This window comes from Periplaneta americana, chromosome 3 (assembly GCF_040183065.1).
Source record: "Periplaneta americana isolate PAMFEO1 chromosome 3, P.americana_PAMFEO1_priV1, whole genome shotgun sequence".
NCBI lineage: Eukaryota > Metazoa > Arthropoda > Insecta > Blattodea > Blattidae > Periplaneta > Periplaneta americana.
The window spans coordinates 187,006,758-187,031,542 of record NC_091119.1 but is presented as its reverse complement, the minus strand read 5'-3'; positions in this window follow the sequence as shown (position 1 = coordinate 187,031,542).

Genomic DNA, 24,785 nt, shown 5'->3' with positions numbered 1-24,785 from the left:
TTTATGGATTCGCCGATACGTGCTACATATCCTGCCCATCTGAAACGTCTGGATTTTTTGTTCCTAATTATGTCAGGTGAAGAATACAATGCGTGCAGCTCTGCGTTCTCCATTCTCCTGTAACTTCATCCCTCTTAGGCCCAAATATTTTCCTAAGAACCTTATTCTCAAACACTCTTAATCTCTGTTCCTCTCTCAAAGTGAGAGTTCAAGTTTCACAACCATACAGAACAACCGGTAATATAACTGTTTTATAAATTCTAATTTTCAGATTTTTTGACAAAAGACTAGATGACAAAAGCTTCTCAACCGAATAATAACACGCATTTCCCATATTTATTCTGCGTTTAATTTCCTCCCGAGTGTCATTTATATTTGTTAGTGATGCTCCAAGATATTTTAATTTTTCCACCTCTTCGAAAGATAAATCTCCAATTTTTATAGTTTCATTTCGTACAATATTCTGGTCACGAGACATAATCGTATACTTAGTCTTTTCGGGATTTACTTCCAATCCTATTGCTTTACTTGCTTCAACTAGAAATTCCGCGTTTTCCCTAATCGTTTGCGGATTTTCTCCTAGCATATTCACGTCATTCGCATAGACAAGAAGCTGATGTAACCCATTCAACTCTAAACCCTGTCTATTATCCTGAACTCTCCTAAGGGAAAGTAAACTTTCGTCTTTCATAATCTTTGACAGAAGAATTCTCAATTGAATAGAGTATATACTGTATCAAGTTTCACAAAAAGTGAAACATTCTTTAGTGAGTTATGAGGCTGAAAAAGATAGGAAAATGATAGGCCTAAACATACTGAACAACAGTACCTTACACCACTTTTACAGAAAGAAAACTCCACTTACTGTTAGGTATTCAAACAAGGCAATTTCGATAAGCCTGTTATCTTTGTCGCGAGTTCAACCGCGTAATATGTAACTCACCGCTGAATCTGTTTTGAAAATGAACCAATACACAGTGTTGGAACACAAAAACTGAATTTTTTCCTCCGGGAAGCAATATTAACTGCCAGCTTCCGTACTCGTCCTTCTTTCCTATCCAGATTACTTGCAGGTTTTATCGATTGATTGTGTCAGCAAGGTTTTATCAGATTAATGGATTAGGTTACGTATTTTAGATAGAAAAAGGGAAGGGTACGGGGAGGAAATTTTGTTGTGGTTTCCCCTGTTATAGCATTTCATCCCCTATACCAATCAACCCCCTACCAAAAATACCGTCTCCATCCGATACATTTCTATAGGCAAGCAGATGAGCATCGTAGATTGGGTGCAATGAGGGAGTAAACGAGTCATCCCCCACCCCAGCACCGTCAGGCCTTCCTATCACAAACTGCTGATCCTGTTTAGATGCATCCCGTCAAGCACGCTAGCAAATGTCTACAACCGATCCCAAAACAATGTTACACCAGGGCGTTCCCCCTCTTGTAATGTGACTGTTTGTGGGTTGGTGATTGGCGATATACTGGACGTCGATTAGGGCAATGGTGCGCAAATATCTCCTTATTGCAACCCCAAATTACAATACACTGCTTTGCAGAACTTTGCGAAATTGTGAATAATTTGCACCCCTTTGGAGTTCACCAAGGGTTAAAGATACAAACTAAATAATTAACACAGAAATTAAGAAACGAAAAATTATATTTGTGCGAATTGCGAAAAGCTTGTGCAACATTTCGACTCTCCATCCTTTAAATTTGCTTCAAAAAAAGAATGATCAAAATTTGTCTATATAAGTCTTTTGATTACCCAACAAAATTAATTTTTCAGGAATTTGGTGTACATCAAATCTAGAACAAATTTATAAACAAACATTGCTGATTTACTTCCATAAAAACCACAATAAATTTAAATTAGATCCTCACGAATACCATACGAGACAAAATTACAGTTTCTTTCTAAATACTCCCAAATGCCACACAACTGCTGGATTAAAACACAGCAGAAGTTTTGGATCCAAAATATATAATGCATTAATTAGAGCTTACCCTGAGCTAAGTACACTTATCACACACAGATTTAAGAAATAAATCACATTCATTATTTAATTGTTTAAGCTAACTGAGTTAAAAATTGATACTCTAATATTTATGTACTTTCGTATTTTCTATTTGTATATAGACCCTGTTATTACATGCTGTATTATTTTACCATTTATTAATGTTATTGTGCTCAATGAACTCTCTTAATTTTGTGATATATTTTATATCACTGATCAGAACTGCGCACGAGCACAAGCTTCTGCTCTTTCGGGCTGCAATGCCTAATGTAGCTCAAGTATAAATAAACAAATAAACAAATAAATAAATGAATAAATAAATAAATAAATAAATAAGTAAATAAATAAATAATTAATTAAATAAATAAATAATTAAATAAATAATTAAATTAATAAATAAATAATTAATTAAATTAATAAATAAATAAATAAATAACTAAATAAATGAATAAATGAATAAATAAATGAAGAAATGAATGAATGAATAAATAAATAAATGAATAAATAACTAAATGAATAAATGAATGAATGAATGAATAAATGAATAAATGAATAAATGAATAAATAAATAAATAAATAAATAAATAAGTAAATAAATAAGTAAGTAAATAAGTAAGTAAATAAATAAGTAAATAAATAAATAAGTAAATAAGTAAATAAATTAAATAAATAAAAGAAATAAATAAGTAAATAAGTAAATAAATAAATAAATTAATTAAATAAATAAATTAATTAAATAAATAATTAAATTAATTAATTAAATAAATTAAATGAATAAATAAACAAATAAACAAACAAATAAACAAACAAAGAAACTAAGAAAGAAAGAAACAAATAAATAAATAAATAAATAAATTTTAAAGCATTGTACAGAAAGATAAAATTAATAAGGTTTCATTCATTCATAGCTTTCTGCCCAAACCCAGCATTCTCCAATCTTCTCTCTTTTCCGTCCTTCACTTTGTCTCTGCATACGATCCATATGAGGAGCTTGGACATACCGTACGCCATTTTTATCGAAATTTAGTTAAGGATCAGTTCTGATAGTATTTTTCGCGCTCTTTCAAAATCTGTAGTCCGTTTATTTCAGACACTAATATTCACATGCTTTCTTAGCCGATTGTGTTTTTTTAACAACCTTATCGATGTTCTTAGTAGGCCTTGTAAGTTAAACTTACAACACACGTGCAGTAAGTAAATAAATCAAATCAACTTTTAATTATTTACTTAAAGGCAACGAACTATCAGAGTCGCGCATCAGTATGTGCTGTGAGGAAATAACTAAATGTCTTATTATACCTGTACCCTTCCTAAATTAATTTATTGTAGTGGAGATTTGTAAAACAAACACGAATTAATGTAGATAAGACGTAAGCGTGAAAACCATTTCTGACGACTTCCGGTTGTTGCTCAGAGCGCCACTCGTGGGGTCGTGGCTGAACGCGAAAACATTAATGGAGTAAAATATATTGTACTTTTTTTTATTTTTATTGGGTTATTTTACGACGCTGTATCAACATCTAGGTTATTTAGCGTCTGAATGATATGAAGGTGATAATGCCGGTGAAATGAGTCCGGGGTCCAGCACTGAAAGTTACCCTGCATTTGCTCGTATTGGGTTGAGGGAAAACTCCGGAAAAAAAACCTCAACCAGGTAACTTGCCCCGACCGGGATTAGAACCCGGGCCATCTGGTTTCGCGGCCAGACGCGCTGACCGTTACTCCACAGGGGTGGACTAAAATATGTTGTATTGAAGTATTAAGTTATACCGGTATATAATTTATTTACACTTTATTTAGAGATTATTATCATATATAAGGACAGATTGAAGTATTTGGCCTATTGTTCGGAGCAAGGGGAACAATTCCAAAATTCTCAGTTGAACGTTTTAAGTCATTTGGAATTCCTTTAAATATTTTGAAAATTATTGCTATAGACGTAATGAAATATTCTGTTCAGATTTTACGTAATCACCTGTACACCTAAATTTCCTTATATTCTATTTGATTACTAATAATTATTGATTAAAAGTACTTTCCCAAGAGTAGCTTCCATTTGAAAATAAAAATCGTAAATAGTGATAACGCAAATGTTTATTTTTATTTTATTTGTTTAGTATGCTGTTTCTTTTGGAAACCCTTACTGAAGGGCAGCTACCCTTGTGGGATTTATATATAATGTGTCACCTACGAACATTTTCTATAAGCTATTTATTTATATTAATGTATAATTAATGTGTTACCTACCTACTTCTTTGAAGACAAAATTAAACTTTCTATAATTTATTTCATTACAACATTTTCACAATCGCCGCCGAATAATAACAAATGAATAACACCTATCGACAAAATTCATTTGTTATTATTCGTAATTATTACGATGACACCTATCGACAAATACGAATGATAACAAATGAATGACACTTATCGACAAATACGAATAATAACAAATGAATGACACCTATTGACAAATAAACGGGAATTACACATGAAAATTTAGCGTCCAAAAACAAACTATTTATTTAAATAAAAAATGATTAATAAAAATTTATTATTTTATTAAAATCGGCAAAAATAGTATTTTAATACATATGTTAAGTGCATAATATAATCTCGGAAATAGAAATGATTCGAATTAGTCTCGTCCTCTGTAACTTTTCCTCGATTCTGTTACAATGCACTTACCAGGCTTGTATCGCAATATACTATTGAGAATGTTAATAGTACATTATGCAACGAGCCTATAATGAAGGTAATTAAGAAGTGAGTATGGATTATTTATGAAACGAGCGCAAGCGAGTTTCATAATTTTCATACGAGCTTCTTAATTACCATTATAGGCGAGTTTCATACGACTTTTTATGCTCGACCATATTTCTAACTTGATATTATTAATTTTAATTGTATCTGACCTTCAGCAATGTTCCGTATGTTGTGAGATGTGCGCAGACGCGAAAGTATTGATTTTTTCCGAGGAACAGAGATCCACATTGACCTTGCTAGGCCATAAGGACCTACAGAGATAACATTGAAATTAAATTAGACATTGAAAAACGAGATGACAAATTGAATTTATCTGAATATTATTTACAATTAACGCTAATTATTATAGTAACAGAACATAACCTTCTGCGACAGTATTGGATTTCCAGCCTCCGTGACTTTTCGCTAATTCTCTTTCGATTGCATATCCGAGAATAATCGATACTTGCGGTTTTATAAGGTAGAAAGCTGACCTGTCATTGGCTGAACAGTTGTAACCTGAGTCGTTATTAGCTGAAAGACCTGACCTTTAATGAGTAGGTGTACTTTAATGACATGCATTAAAGGTCTGCTACCAGGTGTATAATTACTACGTTTCGGCATGGTCGAGCATAAAATATGTTATTACTTTCATAATCATAGTTTGTTTCAAATGCAGACATGAACATTTCAGCCAATCAGATTGCTGGAAATGGCTTAAAACTGCCATGGCGACCAGTTAATGCTTACATTCTGACGAGTTTGGATGTTTTAATGATTACGTTCCCTTTCATTTTGAAATTTTATTAAAATATAAGGATTTTGAGGAGCTTGAGTTTAATATGGAATGCAATACGTGGAGAGTACGCCTAAACGGAATAGAAAACGTAAATTTAATCCTGAACAATGGAAACGTGCTAAATAAAAATGAGTGTGAATAAATCCTTCACCAATTAAAATAGTAAACTCAGAGAAACTTGCGGATGTTCAGAAGTTACTAAGTAAACACTTCGGAAGTGAGTGGAAGGAAACCTCCTGTCTTCAGTGGTATAGTTCTGTAATACAGGGTTCTGATAAAAATGTAGCCAGTCATAATGAATGTGACTGTTACCAGCGCAGCCTTTCACCGATGCCATTAACCTCATTTATATCGTTACTAGGAAGATTCTGTATCGCATAACAAAATAACGTATCTACTATTACCATTCTACTGAATAGTATTTTGGTTCCACATCTGTCAAACTGTTTACTTTTGCACCATTCTAATCTCTGACTACTTTCTTCGTGAGTTTTGTTGAACACGACTCTCCCCTTCTGCATTCAAAGGATTTCCGTGTTTCCTGTCTCAGCTTAGGGAGTGATACATGATGACGTTGATGAACCTTTAGGCTCCATCAAAGCAGGGATGTATTAAGGATGTAAATGATAATCGACTGCCTTGGAACGACCACGTAAGAAGGTGCAATTTATACCCATAGTCCTGGAATCACCCTTGAGCACGCTGTTTGAGACTTACGCCTGGAAACGTATATTCTCACCACACGCAACATAGGGTTGTAAATGTTACAGGCATGCGTAAACTTTTAGTTGTTGTCACCGGCGACTTTTATCACCATGCTGTGATTATGTATGAGTCACAGATAATGCCATTCTTAAATTAAGTGAATGGTCAGTTCCATGTAGCGATACAAAAACTTATAAGAAAGAAACACATGCTGCAGAATCACTTGGGAATGAAGAAAACTGGAGAGTGATTAGGGGTGAAAAATCTGATTTCTTCCTTTGGGTTTAGAAAGTATAAAACTTGCTCTTCAAAACTATATATAAAAGCTCTCTCTAAATACGGTGAAGCAGGTAATTCATATATCCTTTTTTTTTTAATGCACAGTTCAGTAAGTTACAATTTTTAACACCTAAGTGCATTTTTCTCTGAAACTACTGAATCAATTTACATGCAATTTTTTTTAATGTTTTCTGCAGCGTGTTTTCTACGAAGTAGACCTACGAGTTTATGAATTTCATACACATCACACAAGGAAAAAAATATATGCATCGAAAAAATGACAAAAAGTTGTTAATCAAAACATATTTTTTATATTATTTCACTAAGGGTGGAATATTTAACTAAATATTGCTTAAGAATTTAAAATATATATTACTTGATAACTTAAAAAAAATACAAAGGATATGAGTGAATATTGTAGCAAGTAATGTGCACATAAAATTTGAGGTACATTAGGCAAAGTATGAAAACAAGTTACCAATAGGTCTGTGAGAAGTTGTCAACGAATGTATTGAACTTAAAATGTATCCCTTATGCTAAGTAAGTTATGAGTAAACATCTTTAAAAGCGTACCTTGAATCAGATATAACTGGATTTATAAGAAGTCATCCGACCAAAAACAGCAAATATGCAGAACGGACACAAACGTAGTGATCTACGACTGTTTTTATGAGAAATGAACTTAGTGACTCAGCTACAAGATATGGACACCAACTTCGTTAGTTATGGTTATTTTGTGAGAAATCATAAATGAGCTAATTCAACTATGATTAATTTGGTGAGGAGTTGTCAATGACTGTATTGGGTTAAATATGGGTTCCGTTCACTGAGATACCGACTGAACCTACCAGAAACTATAAACTAACTCAGTTACGATATATTGAAACCAATTTCGTCAGCTATGGTTATTTTATGAGAAACCATACGGGCTATTCCATATGAAATCGATCAGTAAAAAGGCTAGCATTTTTTATACTAAAATTTTTTCCCTATTTATACAAGGTGCTGAGGAGAGTGCATTTTCAAAAATATACTATCGAAAGTCAAACGGTTTTCGTATTATTCAGCGACAAATTTAGCGTATTTTATAAAAACAAGCCTCTTTCAGCACTCAGAACTCTGGAACCATTTACTGCAGAACATTGAACGGGACTCATTTTGAAGCTGACATTTGGTAGGTTATGTTAAGAAGTAGTCCTTATTTTTATTGTACACAGAGAGACAGATAATCTGATTTTACTTACTTTTAGGCTTTTTGACCATTTGTACAAATGTAAAAAAACCTTGCATTAATAAGAGGGATTCGGCATTGTTTGCTTAGTGGTATGGTAATAAGTTTCGAGGGCATTAAATAGATTATTTTCACACGCCTGGACTTGAACGGCGCAGTACCGCACGCACTGGCCGAGAGCTGAAGATAAGCGAGCGTTGGGCATCATTTTACTCCTGTGTTCATGAAAACTTGTGATAAAGCTAGCCCAGCTATGCGCTACTAGACGAAACATCACGTGTTTGTCTCCTGGCCTTGCTTATCTCGGCTAGCTCCCGTCTCACAGTCAGCTGGTTAGTTCACGCGCGTACTATTTATTTTCTTTATTTGATATTTTCAACACTTTCTTATCAACATACCATCAGTAAAAATATGTGTTTATTTGTACTTTCAACGCGGAATCTAACCATATATTTTTAAAATATTTTTTCCTAAGAAAAGACGCCTTAATGAGGAAAAACCTAAATTTATCAATTTCCATAAATAGTAAGAAAATCTGTTTTATGTCAATATAAACTTTAATTTCTCAGCATCAAAATAAACCATGATTTTGATCATTGGGTGAAAGGGTTTCGGAGCTACAACAGTTTAAAGTTGCTAATTTTATGAAAATACGATAAATTTAAATATTTTAAATTTAAGCACTATGAAGTTCTGATGCCTCAAACTTTGCACAAAACATTGTATCACAGTTCTCTACGTACAAAAAAAGTTTCATTGCATTTAGAATTGTAAGGTCAATTTTCTCTATATTTCGGTCAATTTGAGATGGAATAGCTCATATAAACTGAACAAACTCAACTGCGAATAATTCTGTCAGGAGTTGTCAATGACCGTAGTGGATTAAATAATGGGTTCCGTATGCTCTTTAAGCTATGATTGAATCTGGCAGAAACCATAAACAGGCTCAGCTAAGCGATATTTTATTTATTTATTTATTTATTTATTTATTTATTTATTTATTTATTTATTTAATAATAACATATACATAAAAACGTTACATTAAAATACCCCGAAAGAGCAAAGCTCGTGTTCGGGGACAGTTCCGTTACATAAATACACATACTTTGTACACAAAATACTTAAGGAAAAAGCTCACATAAAGATTGCAATAAAATTATTAAATAATAATACTAGTAATAACTGAGTGAAAAAAGAGACGATGTTTAGATTGATGGATTAATATTAAATTATTATTAGTAGTATAATTAGTGCAGGTCATGTTGATATAGTAACCAAGATAAAATAGAAAAATACACTTAGGATAGAAATAAACTTGTTTTACAATACATGGTATTTAATATATATACAGGGTAGTCTGTCATATAAATTTTTTAATTCTGGATCTGAAAATTTCATTGCTTAAAGCAGTCAATTCTGGATGAAATTTTATTATCGAATTATATAGACGTGGACCATAATTTGTACTGAGTAGTAAAGCAGCAGATGTGAAACAATTAGGTTCAACTAAATTAAGAATTTCATTTCGTCTTGTATTATGATCATGTGGCTGAGCTACAAATTTCATTCTATTTTTATGATAGAATTTCTTTAAAGAGTATTTATAAATTTGGTCAATTCTAAAAACATTCAATTCGGAATGGATCAAATTTGTTGAATAATCCAGCCGCCTTTTCAAACAAATTTTGATTATACGTTTTTGCAACATAATTAGAGAAAGAAGAGCAGATATATTTCAAATTCAAATTCAAATGTATTTATAATTTACGTTTGAATTGAATACATATGAATAGATACCCGAAATGAGCATTTGCTCGTGCTCGGGTACAGTCCAGTAGTCTACATAAATTTTACAGGGTTCAAATAATAATGCTGATGATATAAATAATAGTAACAATAATAATAATAATAATAATAATAATAATAATAATAATAATAATAATAATAATCGTGACAGAAATGATACTGTAATAAAAAAATTAATTAATAATAATAATAATAATAATAATAATAATAATAACAGTGACAAAAGAAAAATATTTACAATAATAAAATAAATACTAAGACGGATAAAATAAAATATAAAACCACTAGCGAGAGTTAACACACTTAAATAAGCATATAATAAACCGGAAAAAATGACTAACTCGAAAATCAACAGAAAAGTTCGTTGTATCGCAGACGACAGCAACCGCCGTATTGACATTGTGTTGTGCATTAATGGTAGTAGGGGGGAGCTGAAAGTCTACGTAACTGCCGTTCTCTTCGAATCTTCTCGTACAATCATGGGAAGTTAATGCTTTAAAAACAAAATGTCTACGAGTCAAACTGTTCATTATTACCAGGATAAATACAAATAATACTAAAATATATTAATCAAGTTTCAGTTACAGATCTCTCCTTTTGTGCAAGAGGTATCATATCAAAATATTTTATGAATGACGGGGAAAATATAAATTTCAAGAACTTTCTAGTGCCAAGATATAGTGACAAGTACAATCAAGTGTATCTGTGGCGATGCTAAGGAATCATTTATTGGAGATATACACTGTTATTAATTAAGAAAATGATCTATTTATATTTATTACAATGTTTTATCCTATAGGTTACATGCACCAGATAAGTACAATAAAAATTAGTACCATATAATGCTAGTAACACTTATAATGGAAACCAACTTCCTCAGCTGTGGTTATTTTGTGAGAAACCATAAATGAGCTAATTCAACTATGATTAAATATGTGAGGATCTGTCAATGAATATATTGAGTAATAGCGAGTCCCGCGAGATCCTTTACACTAACTCAGTTACCCTTGCAAGTTAATTTGGACCTCATCACAGAATTGCATATGCAGGCAGTTTGTATAATTCCAGATGAATATGCAAGAGACTTGCGAAAGCCGTTACTTCACTGCTGCTGGAGGTCCTAAGTTCTGGCAACCCTATAACATGAGCAACATGTTCAGACTGGAGGTGACGGCCTCAACTCGACCCGCGGTGCAAGGTGCCGGTGAACTACCAGGAAACTGACAAACTGGTGGGAAGACACCTGCGATTGAAATTAATGCCAGCTATGACCCGACGTCGCACACTTGACGGCGGTGATGAAATAACCAATCAATATTCACCGCGCGCGCAACACTTCATTTCAATAACCAACTAACTCCGTTCGGCCACGTTTTCAAATCTATATTCAAATCCACGCGACCGTCCGCAGGAATCACTTTGCTCTTCTTTTTCTCAATTGGCAGCGACCGAGCGGCTACACACAAATCCGATTCAATTGCACGCGGGACGACCGTTGTAATCTCATTGTTCGCGGAACGGATCAGAGCAGATGCGACGGGCACACTATTACCTCTTCTTCCAAACGTGGAGGGATGGGAGATGGGGATGACCACAGCGATGGTGGGTGCATCCCTCAACAAATCCTGGGAGGATTGCAGCACCCACTTTAGCTCCTAATGCTATTGTGTTGGCAATAATTTTGGCTACGTAAGTGCCATAGTACGTCAACTCTCCACGCCGGGTATCACAGTTCTAATCCTAGCGAATCCAAATAAATGTATCTTATGAAAAGAGTGACGGGGGGACTTGTCATATCACAACGATTGCGTGAAACGTCTTTAATTGAAGACTGGACATAAAAAGGCTTACTTACTTACTGGCGTTTAAGAAACCCGGAGGTTCATTGCCGCCCTCACATAAGCCCGCCATCGCTCCCTATCCTGAGCAAGATTAATCCATTCTCTATCATCACATCCCACATCCCTCAAATCCATTTTAATATTGTCATCCCATCTACGTCTCGGTGGCCTTCTATGCCCAAGGTTGTGGGTTCGATGGTATTTAAGTGTGCTTAAATGCGACAGGCTCATGTCAGTAGATTTACTGGCATGTAAAAGAACTCCTGCGGGACAAAATTCCGGCACATCCGGCGACGCTGATATAACTTCTGCAGTTGCGAGCGTCGTTAAACAAAACATAACATTCTACGTCTCGGCCTCCCCAAAGGTCTTTTTCCCTCCGGACTCCCAACTAACACTCTGGATTCGCCCATACGCGCTAAATGTCCTGCCCATCTCAAACGTCTGGATTTAATGTTCCTAATTATGTCAGGTGAAGAATACAATGCGTGCAGTTCTGTGCTGTGTAACTTTCTCCATTCTCCTGTAACTTCATCCTTCTTAGCCCCAAATATTTTCCTGGGAACCTTATTCTCAAACACCCTTAACCTATGTTCCTCTCTCAAAGTGAGAGTCCAAGTTTCACAACCATATAGAACAACCGGTAATATAACTGTTTTATAAATACTAACTTCCAGATTTTTTTACAGCAGACTGGATGATAAAAGCTTCTCAGCCGAATAATAACAGGCATTTCCCATATTTATTCTGTGTTTAATTTCCTCCCGAGTATCATTTATATTTGTTACTGTTGCTCCAAGATATTTGGACTTCTCTACCTCTTCGAAAGATAAATTTCCAGTTTTTATATTTCCATTTCATACAATATTCTCGCCATGAGACATAATCATATACTTTATCTTTTCAGGATTTACTTCAAAATCTATCTCTTTACTTGCTTCCAGTAAAATCCGCGTGTTTTTCCTAATCGTTTGTGGATTTTCTCCTAACATATTCACGTCATCCGCATAGACAAGCAGCTGATGTAACCCGTTGAATTCCAAACCCTCTCTGTTATCCTGGACTTCCTAATGGCATACTCTAGAGCAAAGTTAAAAAGTAAAGGTGTAAGTGTGCCATTATCGTTGAAAATTAGGTTGTTCTAAAAAAAAAGAGGGCGTAACTTATATATAGGGGGAGGATCTTGATGTCCTAAAATTCTACTTAAATGATCATTAAAATGCCCTTAAACTAATGGAAAAATGACATAAAATTAAAAGAAAATGGCATTTAAATATTATTCAAAGTACTCGCACCTCAACTTCTTAAAAATTAGTCACCTTGTTTCAATGACTGCCCTGCAAATCTCGGAGAGAGGAGGCAACTTCCTGGAAATTAGCTAAGATGAAGGAAAAGGGCTTGCAAGAAAATGGAGGTTTTAAGGGGAATCTATAGATTTTAATAAGGATTTACAATGTGTTTCAATCGGTGGTGAATGTTAGTGCCTTCATTCTTCATCTCCTTCTCCTTCCTCTCTTCACTTTTGTTACCAGATTTTTCAGATAAGGGAGTGTGAATGGCAAAACAAATTGTGGGTGCAGCTTGCATTCTTGCAAAATCTTTAGCTCCTAATGCTATTGTGTTGGCAATAATTTTGGCTACGTAAGTACCGTAGTACGTCAACTCTCCACGCCGGGTATCACAGTTCTAATCCTAGCGAATCCGAATAAATCTATCTTATGAAAACAGTGACGGGGGAGATTTGTAACATCCCAATGATTGCGTGAAACGACTTTAACTGAAGACTGGACATACAAAAAGGCTGTAAGTGTTAATATCGTTGAAAATTAGGTTATTCTAAAAAAAAGAGGGAATAACTTATATATCACTAGCTCAATTCACTAAACAAATTATAAGTCCCATTATAATTTTATTTATCCACCTGCCTTAAAATGAATGCCAATTTAGCAGCAGTTAGAGGAGTACCTGGTCGCTCTTTGGACGGATCCCGGTACAGACATGGATGCCCAGAGACTGAAACCCTTGCCCACGTCCAAGGTCAGTGTAACAGAGGTTTACTCCTCCGAAATGCCAGACACCATCATGTTCGATCCTTAATTGCAACTGCTTTGAAAAAAAAGTCTTGGACAGTAGAAGAAGAAAGTCTTTTGCCTTGCTACTAATGGCTCCTCTAGACGTATTGATATCATAGCATATTCCCAGACTACCAAGAAAGGATATATAATTGATCCTACCATAAGGATTGAAACGGGGAGTAGCCAGCCGGAGGATGTCAATCAAGAAAAGATCAACATTTATCTGCTAACAGTTGATTACTTCAAAGCAAAATACCAGCTTGAAGACATTGAGGTGATTGGTCTTCTTATTGGAGCTCGTGGTGTGATTCCCAAGTTCTTTGAAAGCTTCAGGAAGACTTTTGAACTACCACAGACACTTACTGCTGACATCATAACTTCAGTTTTGAAACGCTCTTGCCAAATTCTGAGTTATCATATTCACTCCGTTTAATTTGTTTTTCTTCACTTTATAATTCATATATGTTTATTTTAATTTTCTGTCAACAAATTTATGTAAATATTTAAGATTGTAAAATTCATGTAGGAGAGTATACTGAGTCCTTCTGGGCTACCTCCAATGGGAGGCAGTTAACAATTTAAATTTTATGTAATCTGGACTTTAAATCACTAATAAAAATGTTGTAAACACATTGATTACGCAACTAGTTAGGTAATGATATTTCTATTACACAACTAGTTAGGTACTTATACTGCTATTTCCTAACTGGTTGTGTAATGTGAATTAAATAAAATGAAATTAATTTTATTTCTTATAAACAATAACAACATATGTTCGCAATTTACCTATACAAGAATTTAAATGTTCATATACTTAATAATAATTTTTATATTAATTCCTGCTATTGACGATGCCACAGAAGAAAATTTTATTGGAACACCAATCTTCAAATTGTTTATATTATTCAATTTCATAACTAACGCGGGATTTCGATGGTACTGAACATTCAATAGAATTTTTAGCATTTTAAATATTTGAATCCTCGTTTGAACACATTTTAAAAATGTTTATTTCTCCTAGTACTACTGTTATTCTGTTATAAACAAAAACCTATCTTATTCAAAACTAATAAAACAAACAAACGAATCGTCTCTCGCAGGAAGAAACTAATAACAATACAATCACCTTTTCATAAAAGATACTATATTCAAAACAAAAATAATACATCTTGATTACATAGATTTTAACACTATATCACTTAGGAATGTGTATTATATATTTAACACGCGAAAGATATATAATACACATTCCGAAAAATAATACATTACTGTTATTATGGTTGTCATTTTGAACATTTCTTATAATTTTAAGTATTCTCAGAAACAGTTATGTTATTGTTTTGTTTGTTTCATGGCCTGCTCCGTATGAATACACACATTTATTTTGTGTTACATTATCAAAGCATTTGAAAGAACCGTAACATTTACAAGAGAGTATTTATCATTTATGCTGAGTCAAACTTCTATTTGTATGTAAAATAGAATGGAGATTTCAAATATGTAAAATTTAATATAGGATGCCATTTAAAAAAGTGTCTTTTTTGCCACAGCCTCTACATCAATCAATACTTAAATACTTTTGAGAGACCATAGCCGTAAGTTTAGTTAGATATCTCCAACAAGTTTTTGTTTTTGGTATTTTTTCATAAAATGAATATATAAAGAGTTATTAGCAATATTCCATACTTGATTAACATACTGTAGATTGAATTAGATTAAATTTATTTATTTTATTGCTAATAAGTTTGAAATAAATACAAGTTAATAAATACAATGAAAGATAAACTACCCCACAACTGAATGAGTAAGACTCGTGCTCAGGAGGGGATTCCAATACAGAAAAAATAAAATTAAAATTGATAGTTCATACAAATTAAAAAGTGTTTAATATGTTTAAACCAAAACTATAAATGCAATATAATTTTTAAATTTTTTTTTATTAATTTGGAGAGGATTTGTGGCTAAAATAATATTGGAACAAAATTTGTTTAATAATCTGGGACCTTGACGTATGCTATGATAAAAAGCTGCATTGGTTTTACATTTTGGTTCAGAGAAACTCAGAGAATTCATATTTTTAGTTCTATATTTATGTATATACCTTTCAAATTTATTAACATTTCTATGAAAATATTTTAATAAAATAAAATAATACATTTGTTTAATGTTGAAAACTTTGAAATGTTTAAACAACTGTTCAGTTGAGTAATCTTTCTGCTTTATTAAAGAAATGTTTAATACTTTTTTCTGCAGTAAAATTAACGGATAAAGTTTGGATTTATAAGTTCCACCCGAACCTATAATACTATACAAAAATATAGATTCAAATAATGCTACATAAATTATACGTAAACAGTTAATTGACAAGATATTTCTTAGAACAACAAAGTAACATAATGTTTTACGCAATTTATTAAAAATATAATGAATATGATTATTCCATTTTAAATGATTATCAGTAATTATACCTAAGTATTTAACCTCATTAACTTCATTAATAACTGAACAATTGCAATTTATATCGGAACAATCAGAATTATGCATTTTAATTTGTAGCGTAGATGAGATTGGTTTATTACCTTTATTATTTAAAGATAATGTGATAGCTATTGTATTATCTTTATTAATTACAAGTGAATTTAAATCGAACCATTTTTTTTATTAAATTTAAGCCGCAATTTGCATTGTAATAAGCATCAATTTAAGTTTTTCCACTAAAAAGTAAAACAGTATCATCAGCATACGGATATAAATCACCTTCATATTCTTTAAGGCCTGTCATTAAAAGGTAATTAATAGATATTGAAAATAAAATCGTTCCAAGGACTGTTCCTTGCGGAACACCTATTTTAATTTTAATACAGCAGGTAATGTGATTATATGGACCATATTCTTCACTTCTGGACTGAATGTATCTCATAGGCAGGCTATAATAATCAGATGAATATGACTGTGAAAGCGTTATACGTCCGTTACATAGAGTGACCACTATTTGCTAAGGGAAGTGCCGTGATTTGGGTCGATGTGGAGAGCGTAACGAACTGCAGGACGTGGTTCGCAGCCTGACGAAGGTGAGAACGGGATGGATGGGTCCAGTGGACCGTAACACCACGTATCAGGTGTATAGCTCCCACTGACCGCGAACGGGAGAGGTCGGTGGTAACCACTCTCTCCGCAGATTCGGTTACGGACTCGACAGACCACGATTGCACATCCTTATTGTTTTATTGGCGACTGTCTGGCTTCCTGACTCACTAACTAGATGCCTTACAGGAAACTTTCCACTTGGTAGGTAACTCTACAAATCACTCATAGCGTAAATTTGTATTCTGTTATATGTTTGATATCTACAATCACAATAGTACAACAATGCAGCGGACAATAGAGGCTATCTTCCAATCCAGACAGTTGAAATTAACCCTTAACGCATAACACATCACGGTGTCCACAAATTATATTTACAACTTCAACTCTAAACGACAAAATAATGGAGTGAGGTATTATAGTTTTTTGAGGAGGATGATCGGTGAAATTTATATTTTTAAGTAATTTTGTACACTTTATTCCATTGCTACAAGTATTCTTGCATACTAGTTTCATTATGACCAGATCAACGGTTTTCGGTTATTCAAATTTATGATAAATATAATAATTTGCACGTTTTCCAAATCTATCTCCTCTTACAAAATTTAAGTTCACGCATGACTCCTTTTTACAGCATGTCTGATATGGTTAGAAAATAATTACATGTCCAGAATATTAAATATATTATGTGAACCCTTTGCAGCATAGTGGTTGTCCAGAAGAACCACCGTTTTCTTTCTTTCTAAATTTTATGGCACAGATATTCCACCAAGGAACCACCTCTTGAGTATACATAGAGGTGCCATCTATGTTTTGAAATTATGTGCAGAATTAAAATGTTGAAAAAATTGATCGAAGCTTTGTTATGATCCATGAAGTGAAAAACATAAAAAATTAATTTGTGCTGCAAAGGGTTATTTTATTTTACTGGGTTATTTTACAACGCTGTTTCATCTCAGGTTATTTAGCGTCTGAATGAAATGAAGATGATAATGCAGGTGAAATGAGTCCGGGGTCCAGCACCGAAAGTTACCCATTTGTTCGTATTGGGTTGAGGGAAAAAACCTCAACCAGGTAACTTGTCCCGACCGGGATTCGAACCCGGGCCACCTGGTTTCGCAGCCAGACGCGCTGACCGTTACTCCACAGGTGTGAACAATATCTTATAGGAGATTTCAACTGATCATAGTAGTGATGAAACTGATGGAAAACTATGTATTGCCATATATAAATCGTCATAAAACGGCAGTTTTTAATTGTCAAGAAAAAATTGTAGACATTCACAGATAATACATGGAGTAACTCTATTTTGTTGAGGATTTGAAACGTGATTCGCCAATTAAAGTTTTCCGATTCTTAGCCTCTAATATCTCTGCCTTAGTGAACTACCTCCCATCTCCCTTTCTAACTACAATGTTGCAAGCTGGTCGCATCGGTCAGTGGCTTCAAACTAGTGGTTTTTAAATTAAATTTACACGAAAACCGTCCACGTTATTGAAATATGCCAGAGGGATAAATTATTATTTATTAGATTTTCTAGCGATATGGACAAAAATCACGTTACTACTCGCAGTAGTTACCGAATAACAGGGTGTTAAACATTTGAGAAAAAAACTTTTTTTTCTGAGAAAACTGTGGACTTTCGACCAATATGGTACTACATTTTTTGTTACATACAACATGAGCTATTCGCTCTGAAAATCTGCAGGGCTATTTCACTTTCACCCTGTATTACAGAAGGCAGAATGACTTATTAAATTTCAGTTAAAAAGTGAAATAACTTATTCAACATACATTATGAAAGTATTTCCGTTAACTTAGTGTGGAAGTTTTATGTAAATGTCGCCAGTTTTTCTAAATTGAAATCTGCGACACCATACTGTATTTTTTTGCCACTTGAAGTGATAAACAAGTCAATCGAGAGATGGTAGAGCTGCATTTACTGTCAGATCGCTTCTCATTAACGTCCTGACGTCAATCAAAATCTCATTAGGGATAGGCCTACCGTCCACGTAGCAGATAGAGCTCAAAATAATGTAGCCTTGTTTGCGTAGAGTCTGTTATGCAATGTCATAATTACACTTTACCACCTTACACATTCATTAACCGTACACCATCACTATCACCATCATCGTCGTCGTTGTCATCTTCCTCACCTGACTTCAATGGTTGAGCTCTTTTGTCCATTTTGTATAAAACTGTATGAGGTTTATGCACGGATATTTGGTCATTACAAATCACTCGCATGAAGGAAAACTATCACTTAAGAAACAGAACTAGCCTACTCAGAGGATAGCGACTAATAATGTCAAGAATGCCGCGTCTGTATTTGCGCTCTGGGCTTCCATCCAGACGGCCCGGGTTCGGTCCCCGGTCTGATCCGGGTGGAATTTGTGAACAAAACAGACGTTGCAGAGGGTATTTTCTCGGGATATTCCCCTTTACGTCTTTCATTCTACCAGCACTCTCTACTTACCCCTCATTTTATCTATTATCTGTAATAGTAAAAATAGGTTGGGGTGATATCTGGGGGCAGTATGAGTTTCCGATAACTTAATGATCTAGGTGCTAAGGACTTGGGGCCCAGGACTTTGGTTTCTGCCTGCTGCCTGTCTGTCTGCCTACCTATTTGTCTGTGAGTATATTTATTTATTTATTTATTTGTCTGTGAGTATATTTATTTTTTTAATCTGGTAGAGTTAAAGCCATCAGGTCTTTCTACCATACCTCAAGAATAATTGAATGGCTGCCCAGAATAATGTTGTAAGTCAGTGTTTACAGTTTGTCAGGAAATTAAAAATATGTTGATTCCATACTAATATTGTTAAATATTACAAAATATGACTGTGTTAGGTCTGTATTAATACCTCAGTAAGTATTCACACCATTTATATATATATATATATATATATATATATATATATATATATATATGTAATGTCTTCATCTTTCAATTAACACAACTTTTTGAACATTTACAGTAGAAAAACGTTGTATGACAATCCAGAAGAACAACGTTGTAAAGCAAAGAAACTTTAAATACTGTCCATATTTCCTGGTAGATTCTTTATGGTTGTTACATTTGAGTACATCAAATAATAATAATAATAATAATAATAATAATAATAATAATAATAATCCGTGGCGCTACAGCCCGTGAAGGGCCTAGACCGACCAGCCGGCTGCTGGCCTCACGCCCACATGCCGAAGCAGAGGTGGACGATCATCCAACCAGAATGGAGGTATCGTGTGGTTATCACGATGATCCTCCCAGCCGTTATAGCTGGTATTCGCAACCGGATTTCGCTACCTATCGTAGCTCCCCAAGTGCATCACGATGCTGGGTGGGCACCGGTCCCATACACTGGCCGAAATTTAATGAGAAAATTTCTTCCCCCATGAGGACTCGAACCAGCGCGCATTCCGTAACGCGAGTCCTAGGCGGGATGCCTTAGACCGCGACGCCACGGCGCGGGGACATTAAATAATAATAATACTAATAATAATAATAATAATAATAATAACAATAATAATAATGCAAATCAAGCTTTCAGGTATAACTCCCTGTAAAGTTGATTTCAATAATTTCGAAGGAAAAATTGTTCCGGGGCCGGGTATCGAACCCGGGACCTTTGGTTAAGCGTACCAACGCTCTACCAACTAAGGTACCCGGGAAATCTACCAGACACCGATCCAATTTTTTCCTCTGTATCCACAGACCTCAAAGTGGGCTGACAACCGTCAAGCAACCAACATTGAGTTCACACTAACTCTGTGTGACTTAAATTGTGGTTTTCTGTTAGACCATGGTAGAATTCAGAGTAACCATGACCTCATTACCTTTAACTATTCTCCTTTAGCACTCTATAGGCCTACATTGACTTATAACATTATTCTAATCAACAGTTCAGATCGTTTCACAGCTAGTTTAATGTCACCTTTCTTCGAAGTATATTCTTTCCCCTGATCCTTTAGTGTCCTACGTACACTGACCTTCCATTGCATGATATTAATCTTACGTTTTCTTTTTCCATTTAAGTTTTTTATGAGATCATGTGACACGCTACAAGTATGAATGTCCGCCATTTTATTTGCGTTACAACGTTATTCAGCTCAGCAACACAATCAAAATACTACAGCTCTCGAAGTAGTGTGAATATCAGCAAGCTGATGGCAGCACATGATGCAAGATGTGTGATACAACATTTTTCAATCGAAAACTCAGTGTGGTCAAAAACGGACTTACAACGTTATTCTAGGCAGCCATTCAATTATATAAAAAAATTACAAATATACAGAGAAGAAGTAAATAAGAAAACGGTGCAAAATTACAAATAAAAAAACATAAATGCAAAGTTGCAAAAAGGAAGGAGGAAAAAGTATAAGTATAAAGATAAATTCACCAGAGATACAAAAAAGTACTAAAGTAATATAGTATCTGCGTAATATATACAGGACGACCCATATTTATGTCCAACTTTTTATTCGTGTATCACAAGTAAATGAATTAACACGACAGGATCAAAGTAGCATGAACTAATAGTCCAGTCATTAGGATTGCTTACAATTCCACCAATAATAAATTCGATGTAACCGCCAGCATTTGCTGCACATTTTTCCAATATCACATTAATAAAATTTAACAATTTGAAAGCAAAATTTAAAAACAACTAATTTTCTTCATGTTTATGAAAGTTCACTGCAACTTGCAGTTAATTTATTATGAACACATCTATTATTCCACGAGGAATATCTTAATTTTAAATACATTTCTTCTTTATAAAAACACATTTTCTTCCAGGTGATATTGCATTTATATATTTGTATATATTTTTTATATATATTTTATTTTATTTTTTATATATATTTTGATGTACCGAAGTACATACCGTCGGATCCCGGCCAATCAGTCAGTCATCTGAGTGCACCTCAACACATGTATGGACTTCGGTCCTGCGTTCATAGACATCCATGACGTAGTGCAGAGGGCGGCCACCAGAGGGTGGCCCAAGAGATGGATGAAAGAGTGATGGAACGGAGAAAAATTCTCTCCGGCGCCGGGATTTGAACCCGGGTTTTCAGCTCTACGTGCTGATGATTTATCCACTAAGCCACGCCGGATACAATCCCGACGCCGTTTAGAATCGTCTCAGATTAAGCTCCATTTCTTGGGTTCCCTCTAGTGGCCGCCCTCTGCACTACGTCATAGATGTCTATGAACGCAGGACCGAAATCCATACATGTGTTGAGGTGCACTCAGATGAGTGACTGATTGGCCGGGATCCGACGGTATGGGCGCCGTCTTAAATCACAAAGTGATTTATTACGCATATCATATATATTGATGTACCGAAGTACATATGATATTTCCATGCAGATATTCTGCATCATCACATGATGAAAGAGTGATGGAACGGATCCCGGCCAATCAGTCACTCATCTGAGTGCACCTCAACACATGTATGGACTTCGGTCCTGCGTTCATAGACATCTATGACGTAGTGCAGAGGGCGGCCACTAGAGGGAACCCAAGAGATGGAGCTTAATCTGAGACGATTCTAAACGGCGTCGGGATTGTATCCGGCGTGGCTTAGTGGATAAAGCATCAGCACGTAGAGCTGAAAACCCGGGTTCAAATCCCGGCGCCGGAGAGAATTTTTCTCCGTTCCATCACTCTTTCATCATATTTCATTTGTTATTATTGTAGTATGGGCATATGGTGATTATTTCCTCAGAGTCCTTTACTAACAAATATATTATATAATATATATATATAATATTATATTATATTATATATTTGTTTGATTTTTACTCAATACGGGGATTGAAATTGTATAACGTAATTATTTATTATTTTCGTACTTTATTTCATTAACTTTATTGTTAATTAATTAATTAATTTATTTATTTTATTGCTAGTAAGTTTGAAATGAATACAAGTTAATAAATACAATGAAAGATAAAGTAGCCCACTCCTGAATGAGTAAGACTCGTGCTCAGGAGGGGAACATTATATTAGTATTACTTACTTACTTACTTACTTACTTACTGGCTTTTAAGGAACCCGGAGGTTCATTGCCGCCCTCACATAAGCCCGCCATTGGTCCCTATCCTGAGCAAGATTAATCCATTCTCTATCATCATATCCCACCTCCCTCAAATCCATTTTAATATTATCTTCCCATCTACGTCTCGGCCTTCCTAAAGGTCTTTTTCCCTCCGGCCTCCCAACTAACACTCTATATGCATTTCTGGATTCGCCCATACGTGTCACATGCCCTGCCCATCTCAAACGTCTGGATTTAATGTTCCTAATTATGTCAGGTGAAGAATACAATGCGTGCAGTTCTATGTTGTGTAACTTTCTCCATTCTCCTGTAACTTCATCCCTCTTAGCCCCAAATATTTTCCTAATCACCTTATTCTCAAACACCCTTAACCTATGTCCCTCTCTCAAAGTGAGAGTCCAAGTTTCACAATCATACAGAACAAATGGTGATATAACTGTTTTATAAATTATATTAGTATTACTATATTACAAAATAAAAACATTAATTTATTAATAGAAACACATGCATACCGAAAACTCGAGTTTCTGTTAAATCTGGAGCGATATGATATCCTTGTTTTCCTTCTGTAAGCGACAGATTTCGCAATAGTGCCATAGATTACTGCGGAGCGAGTTTCTGAGCCTGTTTGAATCCCAAACTGTCCATACCGTCCAAGCGTCTGGAACTCCAAATGGACTTTCCGAGCGAGTTAATCCAAATGAAGTGAGACTGTCCTATTCAGTACCATACAAATGGGCGAGCAATACAGTGTCCTTGAGCACCTCTACCAGGGCACACGCTGTCCACAAAGCCAAACTGGCTCACATAGGTAATTATTACAAAGGAAGACTGTGCATCTACAAGAGGAGCATCTGGAAATGATGATTGCCGCGGAGTAGAACACAAACAAAAGAGAGTCAAATAGCCGTGGCAAGCGACGTTGGCGTCGGAATCACGAGGACCGGTAATTGATTTCTGTATTCCCCCATGTGTTCAATGTAATTTCATTAGTTGAACCAGATTCCAAACATGACCTGCACATTTTATACAACACGTGTCTTCCACTGAGGCCCTGCAGTACATGAAACAGACGCAATATTTATCTCTGCAACTAATTACCACAACAGAATGCGAGCGCCCAGACCAAGCCCGCTGGTCCACTATCCTAAATAGAATATTAAAACACAATTATAGCAGCAGTAAATATCAGATTCCCAATGCGAGGAAATGAAAATTGTGATATCAGCAGGGAAATATATTTGTATCCGCGTGCATATACAAATAAAATAAAAAATTAAACAGTAAATATTATAAATTCATCTGTAACAAGCGGATGTCGAGAAAAAAATAGGTTACATTAGTGAGAGAGTTATAAATAACGAATAGATGCCAAGGAGAGAAAAACTAACAGAAACTGGAGTAAAAACAAATAGAAGCAAAGAAAGAAAGAACGAGAGAAAGAGAGAGGCAGAGGGAGTGAGAAGGAAGTGGGGGCAGAGAAAGAAGTAGATACAGAGGAAGAGAAAAATGAATGAGAAAGATTGAAGAGCAATGAAAGAGAGAAAGAGGAGAAAGGAAAGAGAAAGATAGAAAAAGGATGAAGTCAATAATAAAGAAAGAAGGATAGAAAATTAGAGGCAGAGGAAGAAAGAAAGAAGAGGCAGAAGAAGAGCAGAAAGGAAAAAGAGAAAGAAAGATAAAAGGATGAAATGAATGACAAAAAAGAGAAATAGGAAATAAGAAACAGAGGAAGGAAGAAAGAAGAGGCAGAAGAAGAAAGAAGAGGCAGAGGAAGAGCAGAAAGGAAAAGGAAAGAGAAGGAAAGAGAGAGAAAGATAAAAAGAATGAAATGAATAACAAAAAGAGATAGAAAATATAGATAGAGGAAGGAAGAAAGAAGAGGCAGAAGAAGAAAGAAGAAGCAGAGGAAGAGCACAAAGGAAAAGGAAGGAGAGAGAAAGATAAAAAGGATGAAATGAATGACAAAAAGAGAGATAGAAAATATGAGATAGAGGAAGGAAGAAAGAAGACGCAGAAGAAGAAAGAAGAAGCAGAGGAAGAGCACAAAGGAAAGGGAAGGAGAGAGAAAGATAAAAAGGGATAAAATGAATGACAGAGAAAGAGAGAAAGAAAATAAGGGTCAGAGGAAGGAAGAAAG